Raw genomic sequence first — 7341 nt, forward strand, 5'->3', positions numbered from 1 at the left:
CATTTAAATTGTCATCCATGGATTCTGCGATTCCTTATATTTACCAGTCAGGTAAACTGGGTCGGATTTAAAGCTCTGACGCTTCTAGACCCAAGCATTTTTGCCGCTCCGTTTTTGCGAGATTTTCTGGGAAATTCCGAAACTTCGGGGATAGTGGAAGCACTGAATAGCAAGTTCAGCGCTTCCCAAAACTAATGAGAGTGAGAGGTGATACCGAAATTCTGGGCAACATCTGACAGTTTATAACCGTCCACGGAATTCCTGTGTTGTTTAAAAATCACTTTTCTGTGAATAGGCAGCGCGGCGGCAGAGTACACTGGCACTTTGACGATCAATCATATCATTCCAGTTTTTGTTAAGTGAACATAAAAAAAAACTAGGTTTCCTAACTGAAAGTAAGGAGCGACATTAAAACTTAAAACAAACAGAAATTACTCCGTATATGAAATGAGTTGTCCCCTCTGCAATCCCTCGCTCTTTATGCTAAAGCTTTTAAATTGTTTTAAAAAGCAGAATTGTGGTAAAGAGTCAAAGTTTAGCGTAAAGAGCGAAGGATTGCGGAGGGGACAACCCCTTTCATATACGGAGTAATTTCTGTTCGTTTTAAGTTTTAATGTCGCTCCTTACTTTCAGTTATAAAAACTAGTTTTTTTTTTATGTAATTTCTGAACGTTTTTGAATTAATGCATGATTGATTTTGGCTCTCCACACATAAATTATTAAAATGAAATTTACATTTTAATTCTTTTCTTGGCTAAGTTATTAAAAAGGTAAAAAACCCATCTCTGTGTAGTTTGCATTTGCCAATTACTGTTGCATCGATTCTCTTTAAAATTTTGAAATAGGAGTTTTTGATTAGAAAGACCGAGTATGCTACTCGCCCTGCAACCTATTTGGGTTCAAAAAGGGCTACAATAAACAGCAATGTGCACCATCCTGTGTATAATATCCTTCTGGAATGATATTGAATTGTTAAATCTATCGTTATTATAGGTTTGAAATGTAAGCCAAGCATTCTACTCCGGTCTTAATAGTCATCTGCTATTGAGAGCATATGTAAGATGAGTCGGTAGTCTTGACAAGTCGGTAGTCCTTATGTTCCGTAATTTGTACCGAAAACTTGCAGTGGAGATTAAGTTTAGCCTACCAAGTTGGATAAAGACTTCTTCTACTATTATCCCAGTTCAAAAAGGGATTCGTCAAGGATCTCTTCATCACTTCTTTTCAACAGCAGTGTAGTTGAAAATCACCATGTAGTTTAACCAGGTTTTCTTACCTGGGCCAAAAACTGTATTTGCTGAACTATGCCGACAATGTTTTGTATTTAAGTCGTTCTTTTTCCTGTTTTGAAGAGAGTTTTGTAGTGTTCAAAGCTCAAAGAAGAAAATCGGTCTGTCTTTCAACGAAACTAAAACAGAGTTTATTGTCTTTAATCGTAAAGGAAGTTTTCCTACCTGAGAAGTAAAACTTTGTAACAAGATAATAAAATCTTCTTCAAATATAGAGCATCTTTGTCCACCTGTGGATTGAAACGTTAAACCAATGTGTCTGTTTTTAATAGATGATATTACTAGTAAAGTCCGAAAAAACTCACGGAATATTTGTATCTTCGAAAGCTTCATATATAGTCAATTGATTCGGACCCAGCTTTTTTTGGTGATGGTTACACCACACGTGTTGGCGATCACTGCTTTTCTGGATTCTCTTATCAGATAAGAATAAACGTAAATTGCGTTCTTGTTACTACCGTTTTTGTAAATTCCTTTTGCGCGTACCTCCTTGGAAACGTAAAGCAGCTATTAGCAACCAATTTAAAAAATAGTACCCGTACAGGGCTATTCAAAAAAGACTAGAGGAGTTTTATACGAGTTTTACGGAAAATGAACTATGTGACGCTTTGCGTCTTTTTAGTCGGAAATAATGTTCCTGCGTTCATTCATATGGTTATTTTCCCCTCCTTTACAGGCCATGGAGTATTTGTGGGGATCAGCGCAATATATTTCTTTTGTGAAATTTTTGTTGTTTGGAAACATATCTTATCTATTTGTCTAAATTTCTCCAAGCTGTTTGGTGCTGATCTTACTTCTAATTTTTCATATATTTCTTTTTTTTTAACTTTATGCCCATTACAACCGAAAACTGCACAAGTGCATATGAAGGTCTTTTCATTGAAAACAAGGTTTCATGGTTTTTTTTTTTTTTTTAAATATAGTCGAGTAAAATCTCAGGTAATTCGATTAAAATACTGAGATTTTCTATCTCAAGATTTCAAGATTTCTATCTTGCTTGCTGCTTTGACAATCAACAATGAGTACCAAATTCTCCTGGATTCGTGGGCCGAGACCTTTTTTCTCGGGTTTTCCTGTACTTAATTCTGTTTCTATTATTTTTCTGCTTTATTTTGCTTTATAATTCTTGTAGCGTGTTTTCATACGGGAAAACTGATTTCTGAAATTGTAACTTAAAAAAAAAACCTTCAAAAGCTTTCACAAGAAAATCCCAATTTTGAAAATGCCCATTGTGGATTTCCCTTTTGTCATAATTATGAACTTTCTTCGTGAAAATGGCAACTTTTAATATGATGTAAATTCTTCCTCAATCATCTTGAAAGAACATTTCACATAAAAAAGATAATAACAATCAAATTCTACGTACGATAGCCCTAAATTTTCTAGGATTTAAAAAATTAAAAATCAAGGTAGAAAAAACTGCTACGAAAAAAAACAAAAACAAAAGAACAGTTTAAGTTAAAATCATAAATTTAAGCTTTTTGGAGTTGAGCATGAGTCACATTTTAAGCTTGGAATCCGTCAGTAACATTAGGTTTTGAATTTGAGAAAAAAGAGTTTCTCAGACGTTACCAATCGGATAAGTAGGGAATATACCCTTTTATCTAATGTTGATCAAAAATAGGAAAACATGTACATTTTCCTATTTATTTCGAAACAGTCATACTGTATAGTGCTCAAAACCTGAGATAGGATGAAAACAATCCCTTCTTTTCTTTCAGTAGATTAGATATAGAGACAATATTTCTTTTCACAGAATCTGCCTATCGTTTGTATATGTTGCCCAATCTGTGAAATACAAAAACACACTTTCTACAGGGTAGTCTTTGGCATATCTATGGAAAAGATACGGTTTCAAGAAATGTCAAGTTTGCCCTCTTTTGACTCTGGCTAACCGAATAAAAATAGACAGATAGTCTTATGGAGAGATAGATAAAAAAAAAAACATTATTTTTTAACTGAAAGTAAGGAGCGAGATTAAAACTTAAAACGAACAGAAATTACTCCGTGTACGAAAGCTGTTGTTCTCTCCTCAACGCCCCACTCTTTAAGATAACGTTGACTCTTTCACTCAAATCTACTTTTTAAAACAGTAAAAAACTTTAGCGTATTATCCGATTCTTTTCATGCATCTATTAGTATCAAAATTCGTTTTTAGAGTTTTGTTTACTAATGAGCCGGGTCACTCCTTACTACAGTATGTTACCTCGAACTGTTTGATGAATATTCCTTTGGTATTCTTTTGGAGCCGAGGAAATCTATATAAATAGGTTTGGAGACAACGCTGGCTATGCATGACCTATGGAAAAACGAAGAACAGAAAAAAATGAAGAAAATAAAACGACAAAACAATGATGAGGAAACTGTTCAGTCCTTGAATAACGAAAGCTAATCAGACATTTTATCTGCTAATCTTCTGCTAAGCCGTCCTCAGTGTTCAAAACTTAATCATGTACCAAAAGAAAATCAAACAAACCCTTCTAAGCAACCTTTACAGGTCCTCTGTTTTATCCTCTGTGTAAATTTGTGTTTTTTTCACTTTTCTGTTCTTTGTTTATTTTTCATGGATATTTGCCATTAAAAATTTGCAAATCACTATTATGAAACTGAAAATGTAGATATTTGTCGATTTTTCGATATAGAAGGAAAATTTCCCTTTATTTTGAAAAAAAAATTAACTTCGCTAATAGTTCATTTCTATATATTAGAAAAACAACAACAAGTTTTTTCATCTGAAAGCAAGGAGCAGCATTAAAACTTAAAATGAACAAAAATAATTTTGTATGTAGGGGGCTCCTCTTCACTATAAAATTATTTAGTACTTAAAAGAACGTCCTATTCGAAAAGGCCCTTGTGTTTCAAAAGTCGTTTTTAAGGAATTAGGAAAACAAATAAAAACTTTAACGTAAAGAGCAATTTATTGAGGAGGGGGAAGTCCTATCATAAAACGAATAGTTTCTGTACATTTTAAGTTTTAAAGCGGCTCCTTACTTTCAGTTGAATAAACTTGTAGTTTTCTAATTTTATTTCAATTTACTTTTCGATTACTTTGGGGAAATCTGCCTCCTCCTCCATTCTGATAATTTCCCAGTCCTGCCGGCCATCCCCTCCTTAGAAAAATTTTTCCCGAAAGACCTCCCTCTTCATTGAAAACTTTCCCCCATGATAAATTCCCCCATAAAGAAATTATCCTGCAAAAAAACCCTCCCCACGAAGAAAAATATTCCTGGGCAATCCCAACTGGTCTGAATATTACCCTTGGACCATTCCCAGGTAAGCTAGGACGATGAAATTTGGCAAGCATATCAAGGACCAGACCAGAATAAATTAGAAATAGTCATTTTCCCGATTTGACCATCTTGAGGAGGGAGTGGTGGGCTGGTTAATTCTGAAAAATTAGAAAAAATGAGATATTTTTAACTTACGAACGGGTGATCGAATCTCAATGGAATTTGATATTTAGAAGGATATCGTGTCTCAGAGCTCTTATTTTAAATCCTGACCGGATCTGGTGACATTGGGGGAAGTTTGGGGTGGGGGAACCTAAAATCATGGAAAACGCTTAGATTGGAGGGATCGGGATGAAATTTGGTGGGAAAAATAAGCAGAAGTCTTACATGCGTGATTTACATAATTGGAACGGATCCGCTCTATTGGGGGGGGAGAAAGTATTTTGCTAACAAGCATTTGATGCTCTTATTCACGCCGCTCATGCTACTCCGTGCAACAAAACGTGGTATGTTTCCCGCATACATCAGAACCCTTCGAGACATATATTCTCGTCTTAAATGTAACCTAGTTCTCTATTTTTCATTTAAACCGGATGTCCCTCCAATCTACCATTCTGTTTCTAACCACATTCACTTCTGATACTTTCGTCGACGTCAAGAAAAGCACCTGTCAAGGTGCCGTTTCTTCCCCTTCAGTCTTCAGCAATGGTATTTTTGAAGCACAATCCGCTGCTCCCTCTTCTTTAATACTTGCTGGTCTCAATTTGTCTTTTGTCCGTTATGTGTACGACATTTTGAGTTTAATTCACACCATCTAGTGCATTAAAGACGTTTTCACATCGTTAAAATCTGAGTATGTAAAAGTCGGTCTCGAATTCAATGCTGAAAAGTCGGAAGCTGTATTGAAGCTAATCGAAGCACCCACCGACGGAATATATTCCTCTCAGGAAATAAATGAACTTGAAGAGCAAAATCAAGCCAGTTGATCACATTACTTACTTCGGTCCCCCCAATGGTTGTTCGATAAGGAAAACACGAGAGCTGACATCGAACGTCGAATAGGGCTATCGTATGCTACTTTCATGACAAATAAACTACATTTCAAACGCCATCTTCTTTTGAAAATTTTCGCTCTACCACTTATTTATGTATAGCACCATTTTGAAAAATGATTACTAAAACAGATAAACCCGAACTTCGTTCAGTTTTCTTTCTTTTCGCAAAATATCTTCCACATTTCCCTCCTTGAATTCGCAACTTTTAATTTGTTAGAAAATTCAGCTTAGCTGAGCCCATTATATCTGTATTTCAAAGTTGAAATACATGTGTCTTTCAAAGTTGAACATTCCTCGGTCTCTGATGCTGTCACAGTGATTTATGGAAGCGTTTGTTTCGTTTTTTTCGTATTTGTTCTGTGTTTATTGGTGTTTTTTTTGCTTATGCTCTGCGTTTCTCTTTTTTATGGCACTTGGTATTAACCAAGTGACATTAAGTAATCGCAAATTCTGTCGGTCCCGGTTTTGCTACTTTAGGCACTTCCAGGTAAGCTAGGACGATGAAATTTGGCAGGCGTATCAGGGACCAGACCAAATTAAAGTAAAAATTATCGTTTTCCCGATTTGACCATCTGGGGGGGAGGAGCTGGAGGCCCGTTAATTCGGAAAAATTGGAAAAATGAGGCATTTTTAACTTATAAACTGGTGATCGGATCTCAATGAAATTTGATATTTGGAAGGATATCGTGTCTTAGAGCTCTTATTTCAAATCTCAACCAGATCTGGTGACGTTGGGGGGGAGGGTTGGGAGGGGGATACCTAAAACTTGGAAAACACTTAGAGTGGAGGGATCGGGATGAAACTTGGTGGCAAAAATAAGCACAAGTCCTAGATACATGATTGACATAATCGGAACGGATCCGCTCTCTTTGGGGTAGTAGGGGGGGGGGGGGTTAATTCTGAAAAATTAGAAACAATGAGGTATTTTTAACTTACGAACTGGTGATCGGATCTCAATGAAATTTGATATTTAGAAGGATATCGTGTCTCAAAGCTCTTGTTTTAAATCCTGACCAGATTTGGTGACATTGGGGGGATTTTGGGGTGGAGGAACCTAAAATCATGGAAAACGCTTAGATTGGAGGGATAGGGATGAAACTTGGTGGGAAAAATAAGCAGAAGTCTTAGATACGTGATTAACATAATCGGAAGGGATCTACTCTATTGGGGGGAGGGTTAATTTTGAAAAATAAGAAAAAATGACGTATTTTTGACTTACGAAGGAGTGATCGGATCTTCATGAAACTTCATATTCAGAAGGACCTCGTAACTCAGATCTTTTATTTTAAATCTCAACCGGATCAAGCCTAAATGGGGGGGGGCAGTTGGGGGGACCGGAAATCTTAGAAAATACTTAAAGCGGTGAGATCAGGATGAAACTGAATGGGAAGAATAGAAACCTGTCTAAGATACCTGAATGACATAACCGGACCGGATCTGCTCTCTTTGGTGGAATTGGGGGGGGGGGGATAATTTTGAAAATTGAGGTATTTGTTACTTACGAAAGGGTGACCAGATCTTAATGACATTTGATATTTAGAAGGATCTTGTGCTTTAAAGCTCTAATTATAAATTCCGACCAGATCCTGTAACTTTGGGGAGAGATGGAGGGGGAAACCGGAGTTCTTGGGAAACGTGAAAATTGGGGTATTTTTATCTTATGAATAGGTGGTTAGGTTATTAGAATAGGTTACTAAATTAGGAATTTTTAACTTACGAAGGAGTGGTCGGATCTTCATGAAACTTCATATTTAGAAGGACCTCGTA

The sequence above is a fragment of the Artemia franciscana genome, chromosome 3, assembly GCF_032884065.1.
Source record: "Artemia franciscana chromosome 3, ASM3288406v1, whole genome shotgun sequence".
Taxonomy (NCBI): domain Eukaryota; kingdom Metazoa; phylum Arthropoda; class Branchiopoda; order Anostraca; family Artemiidae; genus Artemia; species Artemia franciscana.